This window comes from Canis lupus, chromosome 20, assembly GCF_003254725.2.
Source record: "Canis lupus dingo isolate Sandy chromosome 20, ASM325472v2, whole genome shotgun sequence".
Classification (NCBI taxonomy): Eukaryota; Metazoa; Chordata; class Mammalia; order Carnivora; family Canidae; genus Canis; species Canis lupus.
In genome coordinates this window covers 56,712,222-56,727,592 of record NC_064262.1, presented here as the reverse complement: position 1 = coordinate 56,727,592, position 15,371 = coordinate 56,712,222, and the positions used below count along the sequence as shown (strand labels likewise).

Sequence of the window (15,371 nt, the reverse complement as noted above, 5' to 3'; positions counted from 1 at the left end):
TGTTGGACTCATGGTGATTTGAAGTGTATTCTTAATATGCGAGTAGTTTTAATTCCTTAGTTCTTTAAATTCTTTAAGGGGTTGTCAGAACAATGACATTTTTATACTTGTTGGGGTTTTCTTACTAGCTTAGTGTGGCAGATGCTGGATATCACCCATAATATATTTCCTGCCTTACTGATAAATTATTTATTTATTTATTTTGGCCGGAGGAACCTTATTCTTTACAACAGCTAGCAGAAATTTGTAATTTTGCAGAGCTCTTCAAAAGCATAGTCTCGTGTGAGTTGCCATTTTCAACTTTTCCCCTTTGCTCTTTGTACTTGCTTGTGATTGGAAATTGGACAATAGGCTTTTACTGAAGAGCTGCTTTGTGACCATGAGCTATAAAATACAGCGTTTGAGGTGGTTCTTCTGCATTGTGTCCTGTCAATGTGGGTAATGTTGGGAACTACATTTCCCTTCCCGTTTTGATTACATGGTCAAATTTTCCTGTAGCCTAACTTGGCCTGAGATTTGGCTTCTACACAGAAGTGAAGAAGCCATTTCTGTGTTTGGAGCCATCTTAAAGTGTGATAGATGCAAAGGGGGCTGTTGGACATCAGCCCATTTTCCTGATTTTGGCCCTGCCAGTCAAGAGTATCATGAAAAAAAATGCCATGTGCTTGATTCCCATTTTTCTCGAGTTGTAGGCTTCCATGAATATCTCAATCAACTATGTGTCAAGGATCCATTTGTGTGGTCTTGCACTCACAGTTTGGATATTCTTACAAATGCTGATGTGTTCTCTAGATTACTAATTCAGACTCACGGTTAGTGATCTTCTCTGATGGGATGAGTCCCCTCTTCTCTAGATTTTTACATATGTGTGTAAGATCTCATTTGTATAGTGAACACCTTATTTTCAATACTTATGTGACTCTGTGATGCTGATTCTGCCACAGAGGCTACAATGTTGCTGCAAAGCAAAACACCACATGGGACTCTGTTAGCCTTTTGCACTTTAAAGTGTGCTGATTTAGTCCTTCTAAGTGACAAAAAAACACCTTCATATTTTAGATTTTGGGGAGAGCTGAATGCTCTTCCTTGAAATGAACTTAACTGTTTGGATTATGTGTCAAAATCAAACAGTCATTATGTGAACAGTGTGATTATGTGTCATTAATAACAGTATGTATTTTATCTTCAAGAATAATCTTTTATAGGGGGATCCCTGGGTGGCTCAGTGGTTTGGCGCCTGCCTTTGGCCCAGGGCGCAATCCTGGAGTCCCAGGATCGAGTCCTGTGTTGGGCTCTCGGCATGGATCCTGCTTCTCCCTCCTCCTGTGTCTCTGCCTCTCTCTCTCTATGTCTATCATAAACAAACAAACAAACCTTTAAAAATAAAAGAACAATCTTTTATAGATATTTCTTAGAAATACACTGTTATCACATCTTTTGTATACTTAATATATTACTATCCCAAGGGCTGCTGTAACAAAGCACTACAAATGAATGGCTTAGGGCAACAGAAATTTTGGTCTGACAATTCTGAAGGCAGAAGTCCAAAATCACAGTATCGGCCAGACCCTGCTTCCTCTAAAGGTTCTAGGGAAGGATCTGCTCCAGCCCTCTCCTAGCTCCTGGTGTAGCTCATTGGCTTGTGGCAATGTAACTAATCTTCACACTGCATTCTGCATGCATGCGTGTTTATCTCCTTTGTGTGGCATTTAAAAAAATAAGGACCACACATAGCAAGTTAGGGTGAATCCTATTCTAGTATCTCGGCCTCTAATTATATCTATGACAACGCTCTTTCTAAATAAAGTCACGTTCCCAGGTACTGAGGTTAGGACTTCAACATACAGATTTTGATGGACAATTCAACCCATAAGACTAGATTAAAATATTCCATTGCAATTATGCATTCCAAATCAACTGTGATTTTGTTAAGCGTTATACATTCCACGTCAGTATTTCCAGGTGCATACCACCTAAGGTATTTTGTCATGTATATTTTATTTTTATTGTTATATAAACATTTGTTACTAAACTGGTTTCTTATTCATTGTTAATAAAACCTTAAATAATTGTTTTGTCAGAGCTTTCTAATCCAAACCATTGGGAACACACTGGTAGTCAATGAAAATTGAGTGCCTTGAATTCAAGCAATTTGAGTGAATACCCGAAGGATGTGGGATGTATCAGAGGGTGTTTGGAAGGATATATTTTCAGATTTGAGCTTCTGTTTGGTGATTGTAGAAGGCAGAAATAATTCAATTTAGCTAACTGAAACGAATTTGGAAAGGCAGCAGTCATTATTGAGAAGAGGGGATTTTAAAGAATTTTATTTGAAAGAGAACATGAGTTGGGGCCAAGGGAGAGGGACAAGCAGACTCCTCACTGATAGCAGAGCCTGATGGAGTGCTCCATCTCATGACCCCTGAGATCATGAGCTGAAACCAAGGGTCAGACACTCAACTGACTGAGAAACCCAGGTACCCTGAGAAGAGGAGAATTTTTTTAAAAAATTCCAAATTTAAACTCAATTTAGTTAACATATATTGTATTATTAGTTTAAGGGGTAGAATTTAGTGATTCATCAGTTGAATATAACACTCAGTGCTCATTACATCAGATGCCCTCCTTAATGCCCATCATCCAATACTCCATCCCTCTGAAGAGGGAAATTATTTGCAAAGCTTTTATTTTTATTCCAGTCAGTTAACATACAGTGTTAATGTTAGTTTCAGGTGTACAATATAGTGATTCAGCATTTCCATACCTCACCCTGTGCTCATCACAAATGCACTTCTTTATCCCTATCAACTATTTAACTCATCCCCCTCCTCCTCCCCTCTGGTAACTACCAATTCTCCATAATTAAGAGTCTCTGTTTCTTGATTCATCTCTTTTCTCCCCTTGTGCTGGTTTGTTTTGTTTCCTAAATTCCATATATGAGTGAAACCATATGGTATTTGTGTTTCTCTGATTGAGTTATTTTGCTTAGCATAATACTCTCTAGCTCCCTTCTTGTTGCAAATGGTAAGATTCCATTATTTTTTATAGCTGAATAGCCCATTGTATATATATCTTCTTTTTCCACCCATCAATCCATAGACACTTGGGCTGTTTTCATAACTTGGCTGTTACAAATAATGCTGCTGTAAACATAGGGGTGCATGCATCCCTTTGAATTAGTATTTTTGTTATTTTAGGTAAATATCCAGTAATACAATTGCCGGGTCATAAGGTAGTTCTGTTTTTTACTTTCTGAGGAACCTCCATACTATTTTCCACAGTGGCTGCACCAGTTTACATTCCCACCAATAGTGGAGAAGTGTTCTTTTTTCTCCACATCCTTACCAATGCTTGTTTCTTATATTGTTGATTTTAGCCATTCTGACAGGTGTGAGGTGCTATCTCGTAGTTTTGATTTACATTTCCCTGATAATAAGTGATGAGCATCTTTTCATGTCTGTCAGCCATCTGTCTATCTTCTTTGGAGAAGTCTTGATGTTTTCTGCCCATTTTTATTTATTATTTATTATTTTAATTTTTATTTATTTATGATAGTCACACACAGAGAGAGAGAGAGAGAGAGGCAGAGACACAGGCAGAGGGAGAAGCAGGCTCCATGCACCGGGAGCCCAACATGGGATTCGATCCCGGGTCTCCAGGATGGCGCCCTGGGCCAAAGGCAGGCGCTAAACCACTGCACCATCCAGGGATCCCCTCTGCCCATTTTTAAATTGGATTATTTGGTTTTTGACTGTTGAGTTTTATGTTTTTTATATATTTTAGATACGAATCCTTTATCAGTGATGTGATTTACAAATATCTTCTGTCATTCCTTTTTAAAAAGATTTTATTTATCTGAGAGAGCATGGGAGAGAAAGAGCATGCGTGTGAGCATGAGCCGAGAGTGGGGCAGACGGGAAGGGAGAAGCCAGCTCCCTGCTCAGCGGGGCTCTATCCCAGGACCCCAGGAATCAGGGGCTCTATCCCAGGACCCCAGGAATCAGGACCTGAGCTGAAAGCAGCTGCTTAACCAACTGAGCTCTCCAGATGCCCCGTCTTTCATATGTTGCCTTTTTCTTTGCTGTGAAGAAATTTTAATTTTGATGTAGCCCCAATACTTTATTTTTGCCTTTGTTTCCCTTGCCCCTGGAGACATATTTAGAAAACAGTCGCTAGGACCAGTGTCAAAGAAGTTACTCCCTGTGTTCTGTTCTAGGATTTTTGTGGTCTGACGTTTAGTTCTTCCTAATTTTGAGTCTCTTTGTGTATGGTGTAGGAAAGTCATCCAGTTTCTTTCATTTGCATGTTGCTGCCCAGTTTTCCCAAGACTATTGAAGAGACTGTCTTTTTCCCATTGGATATTCTTTCCTGCTTTGTTGAAGATTAGTTGACCATATAGCTCGGAGCCCATTTCTAGGCTTTCTATTTTGTTCCATTGATCTATGTGTCTATTTTTGTTCCAGTATCATATTGTTTTGATTACTACAGCTTTGTAATATAACTTGAAACCCAGGATTGTGATGCCTCCCACTTTGCTTTTGCAAGATTGCTTTGGCTATTCAGGGTCTTCTGCAGTTCCATACAAATATTAGGATTGTTTGTTCTAGTTCTGTGTAAAATGCTGGTGGTACTTTGATAGGGATTGCATTAAATGTGTAGATTACTTTGGGTAGTTTAGACTTTTAACAATTCTTCCAGTCCATGAACATGGAGTGTCTCCTTTCTTTGTCATCTTCAATTTCTTTTATCATTGTTTTATAGTTTTCAGAGTACAGATATTTCACCTCTTTGATTAGGTTTATTCCTAAGTATCTTGTTTTTTTTGGTACAATTGTCAATGAGATTGCTTTTTAAATTTCTCTTTCTGCTGCTTCATTAGTGGTGCACAGAAATGCAAAAAATTTCTCTACATCAATTTTGGGCCCCACAACTTCACTGAATCTCAGTTTTCTGGTGGAGCCTTTTGAGTTTTTTACTATATAATATCATGTCATCTACAATTACTTTGAGGGGAATGTTTAATCATTTTTGTAGTTTGGAGGTGGGCTTCAGAACATAAAGTATTGGGACGCCTGGGTGGTTCAGTGGTTGAGCATCTGCCCTCAGCTCAGGGCATGATCCCGGGATCCTGGGATTGAGTCCCACATCGGGCTCCCTGTGAGAAGCCTGCTTCTCCCTCTGCCTATGTCTCTGCCTCTCTCTGTATGTCTGTCATGAATAAGTAAATAAATATTTAAAAAAGAACATAAAGTATCAATTTGAGTGACATGTGATAAGAAAGAAGGTATATATGACATCTTCAAATAGGAATTTTAATGTTGGTAGGAAGAGAGGATGGAAGCTTTTGTTTTAGTGATCCACAGCTTTAGTAAATTCACTTTTACAAGTATCATTTCCATCTGTGCAGACCTCCAGCACTGGCCAGGGAAGAGGGAGAAATAGAACACCTTATTTTATTAAAGAGCAGACAATATCTAATTTTCATTTTTTCCATGCTCTCTTTTTTCATAAGCACTCTACTTCTAAGCATTTCATAGTTTAATGTGATTTGATAATCATTTGTGTCTCATTCTACCCTCCTGCTACATCAGTCCCTCCTCTCACACAGATGAAGACAGTGAAACAGGGAGTACAGAGTTGCCCAAACTCCTGTAGGTCTTAAAAATGGGAAGCCAGAGCCTGGCTGGCTCAGTGATTTAGCGCTGCCTTCAGCCCAGGGCGTGATCCTAGAGACCTGGGATCGAGTCCCACGTTGGGCTCCTTGCATGGAGCCTGCTTCTCCTGCCTGTGTCTCTGCCTCTCTCTCTCTCTCTCTCTCTCTCTCTCTCTCTGTGTGTGTCTCATGAATAAATAAATAAAATCTTAAAAAAAAAAAGGAAAGCCAGGATTAAAGGTTATTTGTGCTTGATTTTTATCGGGAATTGTCTCAAACTGAGAACACTGGAAGGCAGGTGTGTTGCTGAATTTTAGAAATATGGTATCAAATTTTACAAAAAGACTCCAAAAGCTATTAGGCATTACTTTTATGAGACATGGAAAAGACAGCTATAGGAAATTATGATCATTGGCTAGGAATGGGATTTTAGAATAAGTGGGCACCTATGTTCTTTGGAGAGTGATGGTATATTCTTTGTTGGTATAACTGCATATATGAGAACTCAGAATTATACTTAAAATAATTTTACTGCATGTATTAAAAATCAAAAAGCCAACAAAACTTTTCATTTGCTAAGGGAAAGTTTAAACTACTGAGCCTTGATCTGCTTACACATACCCCCCAAACTATTTTTGGAACTCCGACTGAAGTTAAGAAACACCCACCATGGTCACATATGCCCTCATTTCACACTCAGAACTGGAGAGAAGTGCAAGTGCTCCTGGAATCAGTGTTTTTTTTTTTCTTTTTAAAAGATTTTATTTATTTATTTATGAGAGAGACACAGAGAGAGAGGCAGAGACACAGGCAGAGGGAGAAGCAGGCTCCCTGCAGGGGCCTGATGTGGGACTCAATCCCAGGAGTCCGGGATCACACCCTGGGATGAAGGCAGAAGCTCCACTGCTGAGCCACCCAGGGATCCCCCCCCTTTTTTTTTTTTAAAGATCTTATTTATTCATTAGAGCACACAAGCAGGGGGAGAGGGAGAGGGAGAAGCGCTGACTCCTCGCTGAGCAGGGAGCCCACATGGAGCTGGATCCCACCACCCTGGAATCATGATCTGAGCCAAAGGCAGATGCTTAACCAACTGAGCCATCCAGGTGCCCTGGAATCTGTGTTTATACCAGGTTCCTCCAGTCAGATGTTTGAGAATGCTGTGGTCTGCAACATAAAAGTGTCTCCCTCAAGGAAATCCTGCCTGGGGGCATCCGATCCTTGGCACCATCATGATGTTTTTCGAGGGCCTGTCTGCAGGCCATCTAGCTCTAAGGGTGCATCAAGCCCCATCCTGTGTCTTCCTGCAGGTGGGTGTCATTGGGCCTCTGCACTTCTCTTGGGACATCATGGCAGCCCCGCTGGGCTGAGACCGGCAGAACCCATGTCACACGGACACATGCCCCACAGCCACTGCAGCCCCCACTCCCACAGGAGCACCTGCTCAGCGCTCTCCCACTGGGTCGCGTTTACCTTCAGCAAAGTCACAAACAGACGTCTTGTCAGGGCCCTCAGGTACGTGCATGTGCACTCACACCTGCTGCCCCTCACTCACCTGCCTAGTGTTCTGGAACCTTCTGGTCTGAGGATTTAGGCAGTCTGAGGACTGATGATGCTGGAACTCCTCATCTCAGCTCCAGCCTCCACGACCCATTCGGGACCCCAGCGCCACCTCTCCAAAGCACATGCACGTTTCTACCAACGCCTGCCCCCGTGCCCTGCATGATCTCAGGCCTGGTTGCCTGTGGCAGGTGGAGATCTGGGGAAGTGACCCGGCAGAGGCCCAGAGCCCCACCCCTCGGGCTCCTCCCAGCATGCAGCTGGCCCTGTTGGGAAATGTGCCTTGGAGACCCCTGGGGTTGCAGCCCACTGGGAAGGACAGAAGTGTGCAGGCTCACGTGGGCGGCGTGGACACCTGAAGATCCTGCACCCTTGCAGGGGGAAGCAGAGTCACCATGCTCAGGCTTCAACTTGTGGAACCCCCCCTCTGTTCAGCAGGGGTGCCTCTATGAGTGGGGGCTGGGTGGGACAAGCTCCTGAGCTCCCGAGACCCTAAGGCATCCACTGTCAGCATCTTGGGGAGGATGTTTTGGCCACCCAGGGTGGCTGGAGCAGGGTGTGAGGACACATGAAATCAGTAGAGGGGAGGGCTGCCTGGAGGGCTCGGTGCAGGGCAGGGTGGCTGCCCCTCCACAAGATTGACTCCATTTCTGCCCTCACTGAGATTCCAGTTGGAAGGGCAAAGTCGAAATAAAAAAAAAAAAAAAAAGGAAGGGCAAAGTCGTGATGAGTATGTTTCTCAAAGCTCAAAGATCCTAAAGCAGCGGGGAGTGGGGTGGGGTGGGGGTGGCGGGGGCTGGAACATCATGACCCCAGCTGTACTGGGTCCCTGACACTTCTTTCTCAGGTTCCCGTCTTGTGGTTCTTTTCGACAGGTTTTTTCCTACTGTGAAGCCCCCATTCCAGGAGAAAAGAAATAAGTAAAATCTGTAATATAGCGGATGTTGGTTAGTAGTAAGTAGATAAAGAGAGCTGTTGGGTGGGTGCTTTGCAGATGTACCCCTGGGAGTGAATTAGCTTCTCTGGAGACTTCCTCTTTGCCAGCGTGTCTTGAGTGTGTCTGTCTGGATGTGTCCACGTGTATGTCCCAGGAACAGTTTTTGTGATTTTCGTAGGTCACTGCACCATGTCCCATATCTGGGAGAGTTCAGGTGTTAGAGTGGTGGTTCCTGTGTCCTGGCAGGAGTGGCTGTTATTGTCCTTGCGTATTACTGCATGGCTGTAGTGTTTCTCTGGGTTTTTCCACAGTTGTGTTTAAGGAAACCCAAATACACAGCACAGATGATTAGAAGACACTTGTATTTAACTTTTAAAAGGCAAAAAATTGGGCAGCCCCGGTGGCTCAGCAGTTTAGCACCGCCTGCAGCTCAGGGCGTGATTCTGGGGACCTGGGATCGAGTCCCACGTCGGGCTCCCTGCATGGAGTCTGCTTCTCCCTCTGCCTGTGTCTCTGCCTCTCTCTCTCTCCTCTCTGTGTATTCTCATGAATAAATAAATAAAATCTTTTAAAAAAATAAAAGGCAAAAAATTGGGGCAGCCCAGGTGGCTCAGCGGTTTAGTGCTGCCTTCGGCCCGGGGTGTGATGTAGGACTAAGCACTCTATAGAATGTTGGAGCTCATGAAAACTACCAAAAATAACTTTTCCTTCTCTGACTTTCCAGAATACATAATTTTTATTTAATAAATAGAATATTTTCTCTGACTTCTTGTTAATTGTGCAAATTTTGTAATTTATTGTAATTGTGTAAATAGCTACTAGTCAGATTTTGCTTATTATATGCTGCAATAGGCACTTATTTTCATGTTCATAGATTTGGCTTGGGTGGGTTGTGACAAGTGGTGAGTTTTCAGGAAGCTGAACTGGCTCTGATCCAAGTATGTCCATTCTGGGGCTGAAAATAAATGGATAGAAACTAGCTCAGGGGAGATTCTTCATGATGAGTTACTAAAGGAACAGGGGAAAGCCAAATGCACACACGTATTTCAGGGTTTCTCCCATAACATTTTTTCATGTTGCATCGACTTAAGCAAGTGACATGGTTCAAAATGAAAGAGGAGGCCGCCTGGATGGCAGAGTGGTTGAGCATCTGCCTTTGGCTCAGGTTGTGATCCAGGGGTCCTGGGATTGAGTCCCACATCGAGCTCCCTGCAGGGAGTCTGCTTCTCCCGCTGCCTGTGTCTCTGCCTCTCTGTGTGTCTCTCATGAATAAATAAAATCTTTTTTAAAAAATGGAGGAAAACTTACAATCTTGCTACCATGAGGACATTGCTAGATTGTATTATTTTTTATTTTTTTGATTTATTATTTTTAAAATTTAAATTCAATTTGCCAACATCTAACACCCAGTACTCATCCTATCAAGTGCCCTCCTTAGGGTTTTACAGGGGATTGAAAAATCTACCACACCATCTGAATATCCTTTTAGGAAAGAGATTGCATTAGACAGCATAATTATAGAGACTATACCAAAACTTCCTTTTTTAATTAATTAATTAGTTAATTAATTAATTTTTTGGTCATTATTTATTCAAACTAATTAATTAATTTTTACTTAAATTCAATTAATTAACATGTATCATTAGTCTCAGAGGTAGAGGTCAGTGATTCATTAGTCTTTTTTTATTTTATTTTTTTATTTTTTAATAAAATAATTTTTATTGGTGTTCAATTTACCAACATACAGAATAACACCCAGTGCTCATCCCGTCAAGTGTCCCCCTCAGTGCCCGTCACCCATCCACCCCCACCCCCCGCCCTCCTCCCCTTCCACCACCCCTAGTTCATTAGTCTTTTTTTAAAGATTTTATTTATTTACAAGAGACACAGAGAGAGGCAGAGACACAGGCAGAGGGAGAAGCAGGCTCCCTGCGGGGACTCAATCCCAGGACCCTGGGGTCACAACCTGAGCCAAAGGCAGATGCTCAACCACTGAGCCACCCAGGCATCCCAGTGATTCCTTAGTCTTACATAATACCCAGTGTGTAAGAGGCTTCCCCTTTTTCCACATCCTCGCCAACATCTATTATTTCTACAGCTATTGATTATAGCCTATTTCCCTGATGCCCAGTGATGTGGAGCATTTTTTTCATGTGTCTGTTGGCCATTTATATGTCTTCTTCAAAGAAATATCTATTCATGTCTTCTGCCCATTTCCTGACTGGATTATTTTTTTTTTTTTGAGTGTTGAGTTTAATAAATTCTGTATGGATTTTGGATACTAGCCCCTTATCTGATAAGACATTTGCAAATATCTTCTCCCATTCTGTAGGTTGCGTTTTAGTTTTGTTAACATTTCCTTTGCTGTGCAAAAGCTTTTTATCTTTATGAAGTCCCGATATTTCATTTTTGCTTTTGTTTTTCTTGCCTTTGGAGATGTGCCCTATTCTGCTTTTCACAGGTGTAACTTCCATATGGATAGATTTTTTGCATGTTAGGGAATAGGAAAAAAACGTAACAGCATTTTGCTTAACAAATAAAACCTAATCTGTCCATTTCTCAGTGTGAAGTTATGTCTTCATATTGCTGCAGAAATTAATGTGATGTGATAATCATTAGTATCTCATTTGACCCATCACCCATTTGAGGTGGAGACCGCCAAAAGGATTGAGGCAGGAGCTGTGATGGCTGTGGTGGTGGTCTCGCCCCTTCTTCCCCAACTCTGACTTTTGGTACACTGAGTGCTGGGATGTTGTGATTTGGTGGTGGTTCTCTAGGTGGCCCCAGCTCCTGGGGTCTCCATGCTCTTATATATCCTGTGCTCGGGCACCATTGACTGATAGGGAAAGCCCCTGATGGTCCCATGGAGCCTCCATGACGAGAGGGATGAGGATATGGCAGCAGAGGTGACTACAGTGGAGGACATGGTGGCTGACGGAGGGGACAGGCACCACTGATGACCTGATTGAGCTGTCTGTGTCTGGAAGCCAAGGACCTGTTTCTGGAAGACTTGCAGCATCTGTGAGGAGCCTGAGCATTATCATCATCACTGTAGGCGGATCTGACCACTGACACTCAGGGGCTCAGAATCCCCATTCTTTAGCTCTTAGGTGGCCACTGATGGCTCAGGAACACTCCTCTGCACCAGGATGGCTGAAGGAACTGCATTTGGATTTGGGGGCTTCTGCTGTGTGGGTTGGGCATGAAAACAGTTTATTTACCAAAGTTCCAGTGGATGTAGCTCTATGATGATGGTTGTGCCCAAACCCCTGTATTTGTGTATCTGTTGAGCATGGACATTCAATGAGTATTTCTTGATTTTTCTTCTGTGTGTGTAATATCACAATTCGTTTGAAGCCAACATTCTAGGACACACAAAATAGAAAGGATGTAAGTAAAATATGCATTGTGTGGATGGTGGTGATTCCTAAGAAGAAAACACAGCTGGGGTTAGGAGTGTGCTGAGGACCTGAGCTATGTGTGTCTCTGGGAGAGTCTGTTACTTCCCCTGGGACCATTATCTCTGAGGATGTTCCTGTGGTGCACGCTTGGGTGTGTCCATCCGTATTTCACACTGATGAAGTCTGCACGATTCTGTATGTGTCTGCAGAGCCACATTTGTGTGTCTGAGAGGTTCCATGTGTCCTAATGATGATGGTTCCTGTGACCAGGCAAGAGTGTCAACGTGTCTGTGTCACACTGCATGGCTGTACTGTCTTTGTGTCTCTGTATGTGCTTCCCAGTCTGTGTGTAATGAAATATAATGGCCTGCCAGTTTCAGGTTTACAAGTGGGTTCTACTTAACTTCTAAGAGGCACATAAGTATTATATTATGAAATGCTGATAAGTGGAAAAACTAGAAAACTTCACAACTCTTTAAAGTTTGTGTGAGTTTGATACTATATGAAATACGTTGGGATCAAGCTATCTTTTTAGGTTTATTGAGTAATAGCTGAAACACACTAAAATTTAGATATAACTAAGTTTTGATACCTATATGTGTCCATGAAAACATGACTGTGATCATAATAATGAACTAGAAAATTCAGTTTTGATTGAGGAATAACTCATAAATGGAAATTGGGACAGTATACTTCCCGATTGATTAGATACCTGTCAAAGATTGGAGACCATTTCAGGGATAAAAATGTTTCCATGTTATAAAATACAAATATCATCATATTCTACCAAGAGCGGGGCGCTCCCAGCCACGGCAATGCTGCACAGTGGCAGAAATTATGGGTACATTAACACATGGGCAGTAACAAGTGGTTATCTACAAGGGAATAATGAATCTTCTTTCAACTCCATGTATGATAATCAACTTATTGAAGATTGAAGGAGGAAGCTAGAACATTCTTAGAAGTTACAGCAAGTTCTTATGATTTCAGAATATGGAGAGTTTTCTTATAGAAGAGAAAAGGAGTAAGGTACAAAGGAAGAGAATGAGAAACTATCAAACCTACAGATCGCTGAGATGTAGGATAAAAGGCGTACAAAGAAACAAATTTGGGAGAGAATATTTGCGATACATACAAATGAAAAAGATTCATGTCCAGAGTTTTGTAAAGAAATCAGAAGAAACCCATAAACATACAAATGAATTAAAAGTAAGAAAATCACTGATAAATATCTCATAGATGAAAGACAAAAATGCTCAAAATCATCGTTAATTAAAAGCAAGATGTAATCACAAGGCAGTCCTGTTTCACACATGCTATGCAGGCAAATATTCAGCAATTGCAGTGTTGTCAATCATGTGGAATAAATAAATGTACGCAAGGATAGTGGGAGTGTCAATTCACACATTTCATTGACATTTCCTATAAATTTGAAATTATCCGTAGTCTCCAACTCAGCAATTTTTCCCAATGTATAGAGAATTTGTTATACATGGTCACTTGGAAATTGAAACAGGAATGAGGAAGAACATGTGAAAAAACAAGAGGAAAACATAAACTTGAAACAGGTCCCAAACTATAAACACTGGAATGGATAAGTAAATCATGTGACCCCCAGCCTCAGATGTCTGCATGCATGAAAACAGACCAAGGCAAAGAAACCAGTGATGACCATGTTCTGGGTAATTCTATTAATACCCTTTCATGAAAAATTAAAAAACAAAGGCAGAGCTAAACAAAATACTACTTAATGATGAATAATAGATGGTAAAGCTATGAAGAATGACTATAAAATTCCCAATAGTGGTCACATCTGGGAGAAGAAGGGAAATGAAGAACAGGGTGGACGCACTGGGAGTCTAATATCTGCCCAAAGTCTATTGATGATTATGTCCAATCTACAGAGTTTATACAATATTAATATTTAAACTTGTCATTTATGCAATGTCTCCAAAGTATGAGATGCCACAGTATACAAATTTAAAGACTTATTTATATGTGAAAAAAAGTACAATTTAAAAATATTTGTTTTACTGTCTTATCTGACCACCCATCTAGTTTTGGTTTCAGTTGGTTTAGAAGATATTCACAAGTCTTTTAACTTGGGTCCATTTAACTCACCTTTAAATTAATTTGAGTAGCAAAAGATTGGGTATGGGCCTTGTCTCTAGAAAGAACTAGTGACACAAACTTGTACCTCATATGCATCCTGCTATGAAAAGAGCTGCAGAGGGCACCTGGATGGCTCAGCATCTGTCTTTGGCTCAGGTCAAGACTCCAGTGTCCTGGGATCAAGTTCCACATCAGGGTCCCCACAGGGAGCCTGCCTCTCCCTCTGCCTGAGTCTCTGGCTCTCTGTGTGTCTCTCAGGAATAAATAAATAAAATCCTTTTTAAAAAGAGCTGCAGGTGGGCAGCCCAGGTGGCTCAGCAGTTTAACGCCACCTGCAGCCCAGGGCGTGATCCTGGGGACCTGGGATCGAGTCTGGCATCGGGCTCCCTGCATGGAGCCTGCTTCCCCCTCTGCCTGTGTCTCTGCCTCTGTGTGTGTGTGTGTGTGTGTGTGTGTGTGTGTGTGTGTCATGGATAAATAAATAAAATCTTTAAAAAAAAAGAGCTGCAGGAATTTATTTTCAATTGCACAGAATCGAAGCATATATCTGTATGTAAACCATGTTACCTTTGTATGTCTAAGGGAAGAAAAAAATGTAGTTGAAATGGTTTCTCTTTACATAAACACTGAATATATGTATAAAAACTAATAAAATTGGAATTTGGAAGGAATAAATGAACATGAATGCTAGAGGGTGTGCTAGGAGAGAGAGTTTTAAGGCAGGTTTCTAAATCTCTTTATAAATTGGTATTCATTTAGGGGTACCTTGGTGGCTCAGTCAGTTAAGGGTGGGACTCTCAGTTTGGGCTCAGGTCAAGATCTCAAGGTCTTGAGATTGAGCCCCTCCCCAGACTCCTTGTGGAGTCTACTTGAGGTTCTCTCCCTCTGCCCCTCCCCACTGCACTAGCTCTCTCAAATAAGTAAATCTTAAAAAAAACCCTGGTGTTCATTTATAAACAATAAACAAAAGTATATTAACCATATTTTATTTTTAATACTTTACAAATCAAATGAGCAATCTATTTTTAATGAGAAACCTCTTCATGCTAAGTCTCTGAGCACTGATTTTTATTTTTTTATTTTTTAAGTCATTTTTTAAAAGATTTATTTATTTATGATAGACATAGAGAAAGAGAGGCAGAGACACAGGAGAACGGAGAAGCAGGCCCATGCCGGGAGCCTGACGTGGGACTCGATCCCGGGACTCCAGGATGCGCCCTGGGCCAAAGGCAGATGCTAAACAGCTGAGCCACCCAGGGATCCCCAGCACTGATTTTTATGAAAGTGGACAATACTTCTTAAAAACCATAAAACATTAATTTCTTCTAGTTTGTAAATAAAATAAGCGATAGTTTCCTTCCACTGGCTCTTCAACTGGGAAGTATTTTCTGCAAACAGAAGCATATTAAAGGAACTAGGCATTTTGAGTCAATCTGTTAAGCATATTAAATTTCTGGGTCCATTCCAAATTTAGATAAGCTTTTGGTGTTTTCCATCGACTAAGTGGCCTGAGGGACATCATCACGGCTGTTCACATTTCAAAGTCTCTAGGGATATACTAAAAAAAAAATGGATCTGCAATTAATTTCCTTTTAGTGTAAAATGTGAATCTGAGAATTTGAATAAACACATCTGGTAACTTGTGGTGGTTCTGAGAGAGCCCCGTGGCCAGGTTCAAGCTGCGGGGTTCAAGCATCCCGGAGCATCCGGC

General features: G+C 41.5%; 1 protein-coding gene across 1 annotated transcript in view; it reads left to right on the top strand.

The window, feature by feature from the left end:
- Positions 1-15,371, top strand: part of LOC112666244 (zinc finger protein 556-like) — a 41,802-nt gene that overhangs the window by 12,572 nt on the left and 13,859 nt on the right.